Here is a 15,041-nt window from a genome sequence, read left to right as displayed (position 1 = left end):
AACCCAAGAGGCAGAGGTTGCAGTGAGCTGAGATCGCGCCATTGTACTCCAGCCTGGGCAACAAGAGCAAAACTCCGTTTCAAAAAAAAAAAAGAGAGTTCTTTATATTCTGGATACTGGTCACCTATCAGATATAAGATCCTTGCAAATATTTTTTCCCATTCTGTGGGCTGTTTTTCACAAGTTTTTAATTTTGATGAAATCCAGATGATCTATTGTTTTTCTTTGGCTACTTGTGCCATCAATCTTTCGGCTAGATCTGCCACACTCTGGCAGAGTCCCTGCCCCTCCCCTCTGGGCCCCTGGTCACCTCCTTTCCCCTCCCACACCAGGCCTGCTCTCAGAGCCCAGGTGCGCTGCGGCCCCTGCTGGCGGCTGTAGGCATCTCCAACCGTGTCGTCCCAGTGCTGGGAGGCGCCTGCTGCCCTCCCTGTCCACGCAGGCTGGTTATCAAGGCCGACTGGCTTAATGAGGGGCTCTGAGAACATGGGAGTTAGAAGTGATAAACTTGACAGACCAGCATCTGTGCTCAAGGCTACTGTCATTTTCCCAGGAAGGGAAGGAAAGGAAAACATTTCCCCTTCCCAGGTCCAGCACTGGACCACAGCCGTTCCTCATTTCATGCTGCCCCCACCCTGTGAGGTCAAGACTCTCATCCCCATTCAACAGAGAAAACCAAGGCTCAGGGAAATGAAGTGAGTGCTCAAAGTTCTAAGGTTACTAAACTCTAGAACAGGAACTGACTGACTGACTCACTCATTCATTCATTCGTTCAACAAACATGTGTGAGGATGTACCGCACACAGACCCCCTGCTGAGCCCAGGCACGTGGCAGTAAAGAGAAACAGAGACCATGTCCTGGCCAGCTCACAGTCTTGGGAAACAGACAACAAACAAGAGCCATAGGGGAGGCCAGTGCGGTGGTTCACGCCTGTAATCCCAGCAGTTTGGGAGACCGAGACGGGTGGATCACTTGAGGTCAGGAGTTCGAGACCAGCTTGGGCAACAGGGTGAAACCCCATCTCTACTAAGAATACAAAAATTAGCCAGGTATAGTGGTGCATGCCTGTAATCCCAGCTACTTGGGAGACTGAGGCAGAAAGAATCGCTTGAGCCCGGGAGGTGGAGGTTGCAGTGAGCCAAGATGGCACCACTGTACTCTAGCCTGGGTCACAGAGTGAGACCCTATCTCAAATAAAATAAAATAGCCATAGGGAAGTCCAGGCAGGACCCTGAGGAGCCAGGAGCCAGGTTCTGGAGTTTAGAGTTGGGGGTCTATGGGGGCAGTATGGGAGAAGGGATGTCACTTTCCTGGATCCCACAGCCCTGTGCTGATGTCTGACTGTAGGGACTGGAAGCTCTGTGGTCCTGATCCTGCTGCAAGCAGAACCTGTTGCCCAAGGTGACCCCCGACCCTCCAGGGGCCTACCTAGTGGTTCTGTTACCAAACAGAAGAGTTACAGAAAGAAGCAAAGTGCAGGGCTGAGAGGAGGGCCCCTCCCCTCGTCCATCCGTGTGGACAGACAGCCTAAGTTTGTGTTTGCTTCACACGTCTACAAAAAGACATTCTAGAAGGAAACAGAAGACCTAAATACATAAATGACCATGGCTACCTGGGTGGGGCGGTGGGGACAGGCATGACTGGGAGGCCTTTTGAAAATGTAAATAGTTAAACATCAGTATTCAAAATTGAAAATAAAAAGGGGCCGGGTGCGGTGGCTCACACCTGTAATCCCAGCACTTTGGGAGGCCGAGGAGGGCAGATTACCTGAGGTCAGCAGTTAGAGACCAGCCTGGCCAACATGGTGAAACCCCGTCTCTACTACAAATACAAAAATTAGCCAGGCGTGGTAGTGGGCGCCTGTAGTCCCAGCTACTCGGGAGGCTGAGGCGAAGAATCGCTTGAACCCAGGAGGCGAAGGCTGCCGTGAGCCAAGATCACGCCACTGCACTTCAGCCTGGGCGACAGAGCAAGACTCTGTCTCAAAATAAATAAATAAATAAATAAATAAATAAATAAATAAATAGGAATGATGAAAATGCTCTAAAATTGTGGTGATAGATGTACAAGTCTGTGGATATACTAGAAAGCACTGAATCGCACACTTTAAACGGGTGCGTTGTATGGTCTGTGAATTATATCTTACTAAAGCTGTTTAAAAAGGAAGGGGGGGCCAGTTGCAGTGGCTCACGCTTGTAAACCCAGTACTTTGGGAGGCCGAGGCAAGTGGATCACTTGAGGCCAGGAGTTTGAGACCAGCCTGGCCAACATGGGGAAACCCTATCTCTTCTAAAAATACAAAAATTAGTCCCAGCTACTCAGGAGGCTGAGGCACGAGAATCCCTTGAACCCAGGAGGTGGAGATTGCAGTGAGCCGAGATCCTGCCACTGCACTACAGCCTGTGCAACAAAGTGAAACAGCATCTCAAAAAATAAAATAAAATAAAAATAAATAAATAAATAGGAAAGGGAAAACGAACAGTGCTGAACGTTGTTCCCTGAAATGCTCAGGCAGAGCAATGCGAGAGTGGTGCCGATGGTCACCAGGGAGACCTACAGCTAGATGTATCAGCCTGATTTTGCTCAGCCCCGGGGTGCTCAGACTTCAGCAGGCAGCAGAGCCCCTCCATTGGGCTTGCTAAAATACAGACTCCTGGCCTCACCCTCAGACCTTCTAAATCGGTGGGGTGGAGGAGGCCGGGGCCTGAGAATCTGCATTTCCAACACGTTTCCAAGGATGCTGGCACTGTGGTCCTGGGATCCTCTTTGAGGACTGCTGGCCTAGATGGCCTTTGGTAGCACTGGACACCTTGGGGATAGGAGAAGGAAGGAAAGGTTAACCATTCACCATTTTGAATTTCATACTGTGTGGTTAGTCTGTAACAAAAATATATACATAAGGTTTCAACTTTTATATATTGCTAGAACTTATAGAAATTAGGTGTGTGTAGCTGAGATGACTAAGTGTCCTCCGCTATTCATTCTCTTTTTCTTCCTCAGGCATAGAAACCCTGAACTTTAGTTGAGAACATGGTTGCCTGGAGTAGAAACTACATCTCCCTGCTTCCCTTGTAGCTAGGTGTGGCCACGTGGTGAAGCTTTGGCCACGACACGTGAGTGAATGTGTCCAGAAAGCTCTGAGAAGTGTCTTGGAGGGTCAGAGCGCACCTTTCTTCCTCCCTTCCTCCTTCCTGGTGGCTGGGATGCAAGTTTGATGACTGGAACTCAAGCAGCTATCTTAGGTCATGAGGTGGAAGCTGTGAGTAGAGAACGGCAGGGTAGGAAGCTAGGAGGAAACAGGTGCCGGAGAATGTGGAGCTGCCACCCCAGCCTGTACAGCATGCCTCCAGACATCATTTGTGTAATAAAGAAATGTCTGTCTTGTTTAAGCAACTGGTACTTTGCGGTTGGTGTCACTCATAGTGATACTTAGCCCTGAGTGACAAAGCATATAGAACCCCTGGCTCAGGGCCTGACTCACGGCAGGTGCTCCAGCTGAGCCTCCCCCAGTGACCCCATGTCTGCAGCAGGAAGAAGGGAACCCAGTCCTGAAGCCCAGTGATTCCTGTGAGCCTGGGAGACAAGCTGACCCAGAGGAGGACAAAAAGTCCCACCACCCCAGCCCCGACCTGCCCAGCAGTTGGTTGTGGGTCATCGGCCTTCGAAGGCCACAGCGCCCACGGTTTCTAGCACTTACTGTCCCACTGGCAGAGGGCATCGCCCTAAGAAGATGACATGTGTCCAGCCGCATGCTTCGCTCACTGCAGATTCTGCCAATTGAATGAGATTTTCCTCTGGTTGATGTTAGTGTGAGTCTTCATTTCCTGACCATCTGCTGTTTGGGTGGCAGGAAAGTCCTCTGGGTGCCAAAGGGATGGCAGCCCAGAATGGAAAAGGCTCCCCAGACGCCAGTGAACAAAGGCTGCAGTGACGTTCTGCGGAGGCCCCGTGCTGGGCTGCCCCTCTGCGCAGGCAGCGGTCCCACACACGGGGTTGGGCACTCGGCCGCTTCCAAACCCAGTGCCTGAGCCTTAACTTAGTCAAGAGCCCTTCTCACACTGAACACTTGTGAAAATAGGTTTATGGTCAACTAAGAGGGGAGGGGCGTGTGAGAGACAGTGTGGAGGGGAGGCAGGGAGGCGGATAGCACAGTACTAATGCCTCTTGGGTTCATCCCAGCATGACCAGCGCAGAAAAAGCACAGTCTCAGGCCGCGCTGCACTTGTTTGCTTGTCTTCTAAATCCTAAACACCATGTGCAGGCTTTGGACGGCTCCATTGGCACCCTTCCCCCATCACCGCCCTGAGCCTCACTGCCCTGCATTAGCACTGAGCAGGCACTGAGAAGTCATCTCCTTGTTGCTACCTGCCGCATTCACTGACACGTTTTCTTCTATCTGCACACCAGGTTCACAGCAGCATTATCCACAGAGCCAGGATACAGAAGCAACACAAGCGTCCAGCAACAGATGAGCACATAAACAAAATGTGGTGTCTCCATCTCATGGAATGTTATTCAGTCTCAACAAGGAAGGACATGCCGGCACATGCTACACACGGATGAACCTTGAGGTTCATCATTTAGCCACTATGCTAAATGAAATACCTTGATCATGAAAGGACACATACTGCATGATTCCACGTATATGCGATACCCAGCGGAGCTGCATTCATAGAAACAGAAAGTCAGATGGTGGCTGCTAGGGCCTGGGGGAGGGAGGAATAGGGAGTCAGTGTTGAATGGGGACAGTTTCAGTTTGGGATCATGAAAAAGCTCTAGAGATCTGTTTCATAAATCTGGATATACTTAGACTACTGAACTATACACTTAACATGGTTAAGGCCAGGCGCGGTGGCTCATGCCTGTAATCCCAGCACTTTGGGAGGCCGAGGTGGGTGGATCACCTGAGGTTAGGAGTTCGAGGCCAGCCTGGCCAACATGGCGAAACCCCATCTCTACTAAAAATACAAACATTACCCATTCATGGTGGTATGTGCCTGTTGTCCCAGCTACTCGGGAGGCTGAGGCAGAAGAATTGCTTTAACCCAAGAGGCAGAGGTTGCAGTGAGCTGAGATCACGCCATTGCGCTCCAGCCTGGGCGACAGAGACAGACTCTGTCTCAAAAACAAAAAGCAGTTAAAATGGCAAAAGAAAACTCATGTCACATTGACCATAGACCTAAAGCTTCCAGAGGAAGACGCAGAGGAGTATCGCTGTGGCTGTGTCATCGAAGATAGGAAACACACTGAGAAGATACAAGAAAACTCAGGTGCTCGAGGGCCGAGGGAGGCACCAGGAAGGCCCATGTGGAAGGAAGGAGGCCTCCACAGAGAAGGTGTATTTGAGGCTCACTAGATGTGCTATTGTCTGCTGCTAGGTCCGCGGGTTTGCCTGGGCCAGGCTAGTCTGCAGCCACTGCTGGTGGGGTGCAGGCACTGTGGAACTGGGGCCCTGCTGGCCAGGCATGCAGCAAGTCTGGGTGCAGGCAGGCCTGGAGCATGTGGAATTCCAGATCGAGAGGGCATGGAAATGTAGTCACCAGCCAGGGTCAAAAGGGGACGTGCATTTGAAGTACATGGCCAGCACCAGGCACCATCACCCCACACCATGGACCCACCCTGCAGCTGTGGGAGTCCGGAGTCGGCAAAAGAGCCCTTCCTCATGCAGTGCTCCCCAGCGCCCTCTATAGCAAAAGGCTGGCACTGCACTCACTGGGAGGGAGAAATGTTATCCCAGAGCGGGAACTGAAGTGACTTGGAGCTCAGAGGTAGTGAACAGATGCAGTGACCCTAGAGGAAAAAAGAGACCTCTTGGACACGATGCCAAAAGAAATAACCATAAAATTTGGTGAGTTGGACTTCAAAATTTAAACCTTCTGCTTATCAAAAGACACTACTAAGAAAATAATAGACAAGATATAGAACCGGAAAAAATATTTACAACTATACCTGAAAAAGAGTAAGTATCCAGGCCAGGCACGGTGGCTCAGGCCTGTAATCCCAGCACTTTGGGAAGCTGAGGCAGGTGGATCACCTGAGGTCAGGAGTTTGAGAACAGCCTGGCCAATATGGTGAAACCTGTCTCTACTAAAAGTACAAAAATTACTTTTTTTTTGTACGTAGTGGAGCACATCTGTAGTCCCAGCTACTTGGGAGGCTGAGGCAGGAGAATCACTTGAACCTGGGAGACAGAAGTTGCAGAAAGCCGAGACTGAGTCACCGCACTCCAGCCTGGATGACAGAGGAACACTCTGTCTCAAAAAAAAAAAAAAAAAAGAACGAGTATCCATAATATATAAAGAACTCCTTTTAAAAGCCAATGCTAAAAAAAGAACAACCTGAAATTTATTATTATTTTTTAGAAATGCAGTCTTGCTCTGTTGCCCAGGCTAGAGTGCAATGGTACGATCACAGCTCACTGCGTGCAGCCTTGACCTCCTGGACTCAAGGGATCCTCCCACCTCAGCCTCCTGAGTACCTGGGACTACAGACATGCATCACCATGCCCAGCTAATTAAAATAAAAAATGTCTTAGATGGACCTGAATTGTAAAATGAGCCAAACACCTGAACAGATGCTTCACAAAAGAAAATATATGAAGAGTTAATGAACATGAATTTGTATGCAGTACCATTAGTCACCAGGGAAGGGATAATTAAAACTTCAATGAGTTACTACTTCAAACACATTGTAATGGCTAAAATCTCAAAAGCCAGAAAATATCAAGTGTTAGGACAGGGAGCAAATGTAACACACAGCCACTTCGGAGAATGGTCTGTCAGTTTCTTATAAAACTAAACATACTTTTACTATATAATCCAGAAATGTCATTCTGTTTACTCAGGAGAAATAAAAACCTTTACTCAAACAAGTACTTATACACCAGTGTCTTAAGGAATTGATTTATTTGTAACAACTAAAGCTGAACAGCCCAAATGTCTATTCCCCAGGTACATGGATAAACACCTGGGGTACATCCCAACAGAGGAGTGCTGGCTAGCAGGGAGCAGGACTTCAGAACCGCTGATCCAGGTAACAACATGGATGAGCCTCAAAAACATTTTGTGGCCGGGTGAGGGGGCTCATGTCTGTAATCACAGCACTCTGGGTAGGACTGCAGGTAGCACTCCTACCTGCAGTCAGGAGTTCGAGACCAGCCTGGCCAACAGGGTGAAACCCAGTCTCTATTAAAAATACAAAAATTAGCCAGGCATGGTGGCTGGTGCCTGTAATCCCAGCTACTCAGGAGGCTGAGGCAGGAGAATCGCTTGAACCTGGGATGCAGAGGTTGCAGTGAGCCAAGATCATGCTATTGCACTCCAGCCTGGGCAACAAGAGCGAAACTCCATCTCAAAAAAAAAAAAAAGAATGAAAGAATGGATACTGGATATATCCATTCTTTGCCCCAGGGGACAGCATATTCAGTCCAGGTGACAGGTCAAGACGCGGCCAATTCAGTTCCATATTTCCCAGCCTTCTTCGAAGATAAGGGTGGTTCTGAAACCTAAGGTGCAGTCTACTGGGGAAATTTAGGGCTTTTGCTTTCAAGAGAAAACGGGGCCCATGTGGCTTGTGGTCTCCTCCCTGTTTCTCCCAGGACTGCACACAGACATGCTGTCTGGACCTCAAGCAGCCCTATTGTGACCAGTAGGCAGCAACCCTGAGGAGAAGGCCAACAGCATCCCAGAGATGAGGCCCACACAACATCAAGCCTCTGAGCAAGACGGTCGCTGCCCAGGTCTGCTGTAGTGATGGGTGGGAGGAAATGTTATTTCTGTGACATGAAGCCCCACCCCATTCCTAGGGGACGGACATGGGTAGCTTATAGACCAACTCTGGCAGCGCACCCAAGGATGAATTCTCTGGCCACCATCTCCCAAGGTCAGACTGGACACCAGAGGGGAGGACACACATTTGGTGATAAGTTGTGATGCTGCCTTTAAAACATTCACTCTCACCTGGCCTGGAGGTGAAGGACAAGCATTTCATCTACCTCTGTATCTCCATGAACAGAGGCCTCACGTTGCTTCGGAAACCCATCTTGGGAAGAATGGGTGCCCCCCTCATCCCCACCTGGGCCAGCACGTGAGCCCAGTAAGGAGAGAAGGAAGAAAAATGATAATTGGAGTCCACTTTAATTGACATTTATGTTTAACGCAAATTCACAGAAACAAAGGGGGAAAAAGGAGGGAAGTAAATGTTGCTATTTTCTAATACGGTTAGAATTTTTAACAGAGAAAAGAGCTTCTGACTCCTCTGTCCTACAGTCTTGTGGACACCAGGGTTAAGGGCAGACCCTGTAGGCAGATCCTAGTGACTGCAGTTCCTCCCTGCCTTTCACTACACCCCAAGGACAGCAGTGAGTCCCAGGGAGTGAGGGCAGCTGTTAGAAGCCGCTGGAGCTAGCATTGCCACCTGCAAGGCCTCTGCGAGCTGGTGCCTCACCCCAGGGGTGGCCCCCACCTCAAACTCTGAGTGCAGGGATGGGTGACGATTGTGGTTACGGGCCTTTGGTGATGATGTGTCCTGTACCAAAGCCAGAACTGCCACCCTAATTGGAGAGCTGGACACCCATGTCCAACGGCCACTGGGAGAGAGGAAAGGGGCCAATCCTGGCCAAGGATACCTGTTGCAAGGCCGCCAGAAGCAAGCCCTCATGTCGCAAGGGCCCAAGCCAATCACTGCAGACGGGCAGACAGGTCGTGGACAGCTCCACTTGCTAGAGGGAGCTCATGGTCACTGTAGCCCGAGCAAAGTCAGCAAGAAGATGAGCAGTGGCCTCAGGGGACAACCAGACCATGCAGGTGTGCTGGGGTGGGGGAGAAATGGGATAGGCTAGACCTCCATCACCCCTTTTCCTCCCTCCCTCTCCCTACTCCCTTCTTTCTCTCTCTCCACACTCTCTCGTTTTTGTCCTCCTCTGTGAAGCTTTCCAAGAACTCTATGCTCTTTGGTGTTTTCCGTACTCAGACCCCATGTTCCTGACCCCTCATGGCACAACCGGGAGGCCCCACTATTACTGCCTCACCTGCCTGCATTTGCGATCCAGGACACTGAATCAAAAGTGTCCTTTTCACGGTGGCTCATGCCTGTAATCCCAGCACGTTGGGAGGCTGAGGCAGGTGGAGCACCTGAGGTCAGGATTTCAAGACCAGCCTCACCAACATGGTGAAACTCTGTCTCCACAAAATTAGCTGGGTGTGGTGGCGGGTGCCTGTAGTCTCAGCTACTCGGGAGGCTGAGGCAGGAGAATCGCTTGAGCCCAGGAGGTGAAGGTTGCAGTGACCAGAGATCGCACCACTGCACTCCAGCCTGGGCGACAGAGCAAGACTCCATCTCAAAATAATAATAATGATAATAATGTAGGAAGTACACACGGCACTGCACCAGAGGCAAACCCTCTGAAGAAGGGCATTTTTGTTATCTAACAAATAAACAGATGGACAGAGAAAGACCAGCAGGGGCCGGGCGCGGTGGCTCAAGCCTGTAATCCCAGCACTTTGGGAGGCCGAGACGGGTGGATCACGAGGTCAGGAGATCGAGACCATCCTGAGCTACACGGTGAAACCCCGTCTCTACTAAAAAATACAAAAACTAGCCGGGCGAGATGGCGGGCGCCTGTAGTCCCAGCTACTCGGGAGGCTGAGGCAGGAGAATGGCGTAAACCCGGGAGGCGGAGCTTGCAGTGAGCTGAGATCCGGCCACTGCACTCCAGCCTGGGCGACAGAGCTAGACTCCGTCTCGGGAAAAAAAAAAAAAAAAAAGACCAGCAGGGCTACAAATGTGCCATGCGCCCCCTGGGGGAACTGGGAAAGGACAGCAAGGACGCAGAGGAGGCAAACCTCATCCCATCACCCAGAGGACACCACTGGTAACATTTCAAAGTTTATTTCCTATGTGTCTGCATTTACATCATTGCTGATTATTCAACTCTGCAGTCTTTTCCAAGTGAGGCTGTAGCGTCAGCTTTGACGGTCTCCACTGTACTTCCTGTAATGCTTGCACATATTCTATCGCAGGGAGGTGCCATAATTTATCTTTTCTCTGGCATACATCTAAGTTGCCTACAACTTTTCCTTATTTCATATAATGCTATGGTGAATTATGCATAAAGCTTTTATCTTATTAAAAAATATCTCCCTAGAATGCATTCCCAGAAGCAAAATTATTTGGGTCAAGGAATATAAATATTTTAAAGGCTGTTGATAAATCTTGCAACTTGCAATCTGGAAAAGTCAAGCCCATTCTTGTTCCTATCAGCTGTGTGTGGAAGTGTTTATCCTGTAGCAATTGTGGAAGTTTGGGTGTTCTCAGATTTCAAAAAGGGAGTTTTGTTATGCCATAGGAAATGAAACACTGTGAATCAGTTTCAATATGCATTTCCGTACTTCTGGGAATTTTTACTTTTCAAATAAATAGTAGTCACTTTTATTTCTCTTAATTCACTGTGGCAGAGGCAATACTAAAAAATTATCTAGTTATATTGTGGGGCATACAACTAAACTATGTTTCTTGGCCCTATGCTGCTGGGTGTGATAACATGGATTTCTCACCACCTGAATGTGAGAAGAAGTGTCCTGCTTCTAGTTGAAAATACCCACTATCCCTGGGACTTGAGTGCCAAGCAGGAGAGCCCTCTTACCCACATCAGACGTAAGTGAGGGTGAAATAAACCTTATCGTATTAGCCATCAAGATGTGGTTTATTTGATATTGTAGCAGAGCCTGGCCTCTTTTGACCAAAATAGTTACCATTTAAGTTATCATTCCTGCTGTGTAATAAGTTAACCTAAAACTTAGTGGTTTAAAAAACAAGAATCATTTACTATCACTAGCAATTTCTACGGGCCAAGAAATCAAGAGAGACTCAACAGGATGGTTCTTTCTCTGGGTCTCTCATGAGGCTGCAGTCAGGTGTTGGCCAGAGCTGTGGTCTCATCTGAAGGCTTGACTGGGACAGTAGATCCACTTGCAAGGTGACTCACTCACACATGGCAAGTTGGTATCAGCTGCTGACTGGGGGCCGAGTTCCTCCCCACAAGGGATTGGTTCTCCTTAGGGCTGCTTTGTCCTCATGACATAGTGACTGGCTTCCCCCAAAACGAGCCGTCCAGAAGGGAAAGTCTGAAGCCACAATGTCCTTTATGACCCAGCCTCAGATGTCACACACCATCTACCTCTGCTGGAATTTATTGGCCACATGCACTCTCGCTGATTTACTGGGAAGGGAGACTACGCTGGTTATGAATATGGAAGCAAGGATCATTGGGGGCCATCTTGAGGCTGGCAATTAATTCTTAAATCATTCAAGTATGTGTGCAGAGATTTACATACCAGAGAGGATGGTCATTATAGCATTGTTTTCAGAAGAATAAAAGAAGGATGCCAGGCACAGTGGCTCATGCCTGTAATCCCAGCACTTTGGGAGGCCAAGGCAGGTGGATCACCTGAAGTCAGGAGTTCGAGGCCAGCATGGTGAAACCCCGTCTCTACTAAAAATACAAAATTAGCCGGGTGTGGTGGCACATGCCTGTAATCCCAGCTACTCGGGAGGCTGAGGCAGGAGAATCCCTTGAACCCAGGAGGTGGAGGTTGCAGTGAGCTGGGATCGTGCCATTGCACTCCAGCCTGGGTGACAAGAGTGAAACTCTGTCTCAGTAAATAAATAAATAAATAAAGGAAAAGATAAATGTCCATCGGGTTGAATAAATCATGATATGACCACAAAATAGAACTGCAAGCAGTCACATGTTTCATGCATATTACAATGAGAGAAATTATTTATAGGTGTCAAGTGGGGCTTAATTCTTTTTCAGTCTGGGTATTTGAGAGTCATTATAGGCAGAAGAAATAACACAAGCAAAGATGTACGAGCTGGGGAAGACAGGCATTTTCAGGGACGCAGCCGGCACGTCCCGGAGTGTGTGCCTGTCCACTCTTGCCTTACGAAGAGAAAGAAGGTGAAGCCATACTGTGGAGACCCTTGCTGTTAGGTGAGACACGAAGTCCATTCCCATCACGGAGAACCATGGAGGCAGACTGTTCCAGTGGAGACAACCTACCTTTCCACCTCCCTCCCTCTCTCTCGCTCTCATTTTTTCCATCCCTCCCTCTGTCTGTCTCCATCTGTCTCCCTTCCTCCTTCTCCCCCAAGTCTTCCCCTTTCCCCTCCCTGCCTCTCTCCCTCCAGTTGCAGCAAGACCGTTCTCAGGGAGTGCCGTCAGGGACAGAACAACTCGCTGGGGAACGTGGATGGGTCGCACAGCTTGGAGAAGTAGTTGGAAAGCCGACACCCTCCACAGCAGGCGAGCCCAGCCCTGCGGGCGCTCTGTGAAAGGCTATTTCTGTGTTTCCTGTGTTCAGACCGAGACATGCCATCCCCGTCTGATAAATGCCCCTTTGTGCTGGAAGGGTTCTCACCAACCCATGAGATGCTCTCAGCCAGACCCAACTGCACGTGGCCCTGGCTCTGCCCAGCAACAGGCCTGCTGGGGCTGGGACCCCCGCCAGCCTAGACGCCATCAGAGCCAGAGACAGGAAATGTGGCATTCTGGGGAGCCGCCCCGGAGGCTGTGTGGCTTCTGCACAGCACAGGCAACATCCACAGGCGGGACAGGCAGCCACGCCACAGTGAGGCCCCGGGTCACATGCAGAGGCCTGGCTCATGGCCAGACCTGCCTTAAATGTGGAGCTGGGACCTGAAGGGTCTGGCGACTCTGCTCCTTGTGATCCACTTCCTGAGCAGCAGTGGCCACAGGAGTCCCTGTGGTCATCCGGCCCCACCCACCCCATGCCTGGCCATGAGGACACACCTCACATCCTACCTGATCTGCGTGTGTGTGCGTGTGTGTGTGCGTGTGCGTGTGTGTGCGTGTGCGTGTGTGTGCGTGCGTGTGTGTGTGCGTGTGCGTGTATGTGCGTGCGTGTGTGTGTGTGTGTGTGTGGACAGAGTCTCGCTCTGTCGCCCAGGCTGGAGTGCAGTGGTGGGATCTCAGCTCACTGCAACCTCTGCCTCCTGGGTTCAAGCTATTCTCCTGTCTCAGTCCCCCAAGTACCTGGGATTATGGCGCCTGCCACCACGCCCAGCTAATTTTTGTATTTTTAGTAGAGACAGGGTTTTACCATGTTGGCCAGGCTGGTCTTGAACTCCTGACCTTAGGTGATCCACCCTCCTTGACCTCCCAAAGTGCTGGGATTACAGACATGAGCCACTGACCCCGGCCCCTACCTGACCTTCACAGGAACCAGGGGGTCCCAGGGGCCGTCCCCTGCACAGTGCCATTTACCTGGCAGCCCACCGTCCCCAGAACTTCAGGTCCACTTCCTTGGACTAGCATATTTCAACTTCCAAATTTTTCCCATAGACTTCAGTTAAAAGGAAGGAATTGAACCAGAGGTTTGCCGCCAAAGCAAGATTCCAGGGAAATTTGGAAGGAGAAGCAGCTGTGGAAAGCAGCGTTTTCAGACCGTGAGGCACACATGGCCTTCAGATTAGGCCAGCAGTGGCTGGGGCAGAGGGCAGAGGACAGAGAACGAAGGGCATGGTGAAAGTTAAGCCCACTGCTTGCCGTCTGCAGTTACATTCTCTGCAAATAAGGTCATCTGGGACCCCTGCTTTTCAAGGTTATTGTCCCAGATGACATATCTTTTTTTTTTTTTTTTTTGAGACAGGGTCTCACTCTGTCACGCAGGCTGGAGTGCAGTGGCGAAATCTCCACACATTGCAACCTCCAACCCTAGTTTAGGCAATTCTCCTGCCTCAGCCTCCCAAGTAGCTGGGATTACAGGCATGCACCACCACGCCAGCTAATTTTTGTATTTTTAGTAGAGATAGGGTGTTGTCATGTTGGCCAGGCTGGTCTCTTACTCCTGACCTCAAGTGATTTGCCTGCCTCGGCCTCCCAAAGTGGTGGGATTACAGGTGTGAGCCACCATACCTGGACCCTGATGACATATCCTTGACCAAAATGAAGGCGACACTCGCTTTCCTGCTGGCCTGAATGTGCTCACCAACCCTCTACTTGACCCAGTGAGAACATCCCTGGCCTGACCACAATGATCCCAAGTAGCATGAAAACACGTGGGCTGACTCTCTCGGGCTTGGGACAGAGTCCTCTTTAGGCCTCGTCCCTTCATGGATTTATGCAAGGAAAATAACTAAAAATGGCATGTTTACAGTATGTTTGTTTCCAACATGCCACACTGATGACTCCTGACTTTTCCACAGCGGGGGGACACCTGCCTCACGCTGAGGGACAGTGGGAGGGTTTGTGGGAGGCACTGGACCCCAGGCTTACAGGGGGCAGTGGCTCAGAAGCAGGCCCTCCCCTACCCGTGCCCCTGCATCAGTCTTCAGCCTGGCCCACATCCCCGCCTCAGGACTTCCAGGGACAGCCGTGCCCATTGGCTTGGTGTAGGGTTCCTGGGCCAGCAGCACCAGCCCCTTGGGACTCGGCCGAGTGAGCTATGCTCTCCTGGGGTTCTGATGCATGTCCAAGTTTGAAAACCGTGGGCCCAACCAGAAGCACGATCAGACAAGCCCCTCCAGGCCGGGAGTGATCGTGTTCTACTGGTGTGAGCGCGTGCTCAGAAGTTGCAGGCTGACCTCTGTGCCCTCTCTGCCACAGCACAGGGAGGGAGTGGGGACCAGAGGCTTCCACAGCCTGAGCCTGAAGCCCCCGCCCCACCGTGGGCTCTTGTGACATTCACAGGTCTCCATCAAGGAAGCTAGGGGCAGCCTTGGGCCTGAGGTGGGCTGAAATTCCCTAGGCAGGACAGGAAAGGGCTTTGCCTTGGCTGCAAGGTAGCTCCTGGCACCCAGCCAAAGTAGGCAGAGGGTGCAGTGTGGACTCAGGCAATCTGGGTTTGAATCTTAGCTCTCAGAGCCCCAGTTTCCCCATCTGTAGAAAGGACACAACCCCATAATGAGACCATGCACACCACACCTGGGCTACAGTGTGCTCAGCAGCAACTGCTGTTCAAACCCACCCAATAGTCTCATAGACAGGCTTTCTTTTCTCTTCTATGCATATATATATATA

Source organism: Colobus angolensis, unplaced genomic scaffold, assembly GCF_000951035.1.
Source record: "Colobus angolensis palliatus isolate OR3802 unplaced genomic scaffold, Cang.pa_1.0 Scaffold72, whole genome shotgun sequence".
In the NCBI taxonomy this organism is placed as follows: Eukaryota; Metazoa; Chordata; class Mammalia; order Primates; family Cercopithecidae; genus Colobus; species Colobus angolensis.
The sequence above is the reverse complement of the archived record's forward strand: the minus strand, read 5'-3'. Positions refer to the sequence as shown.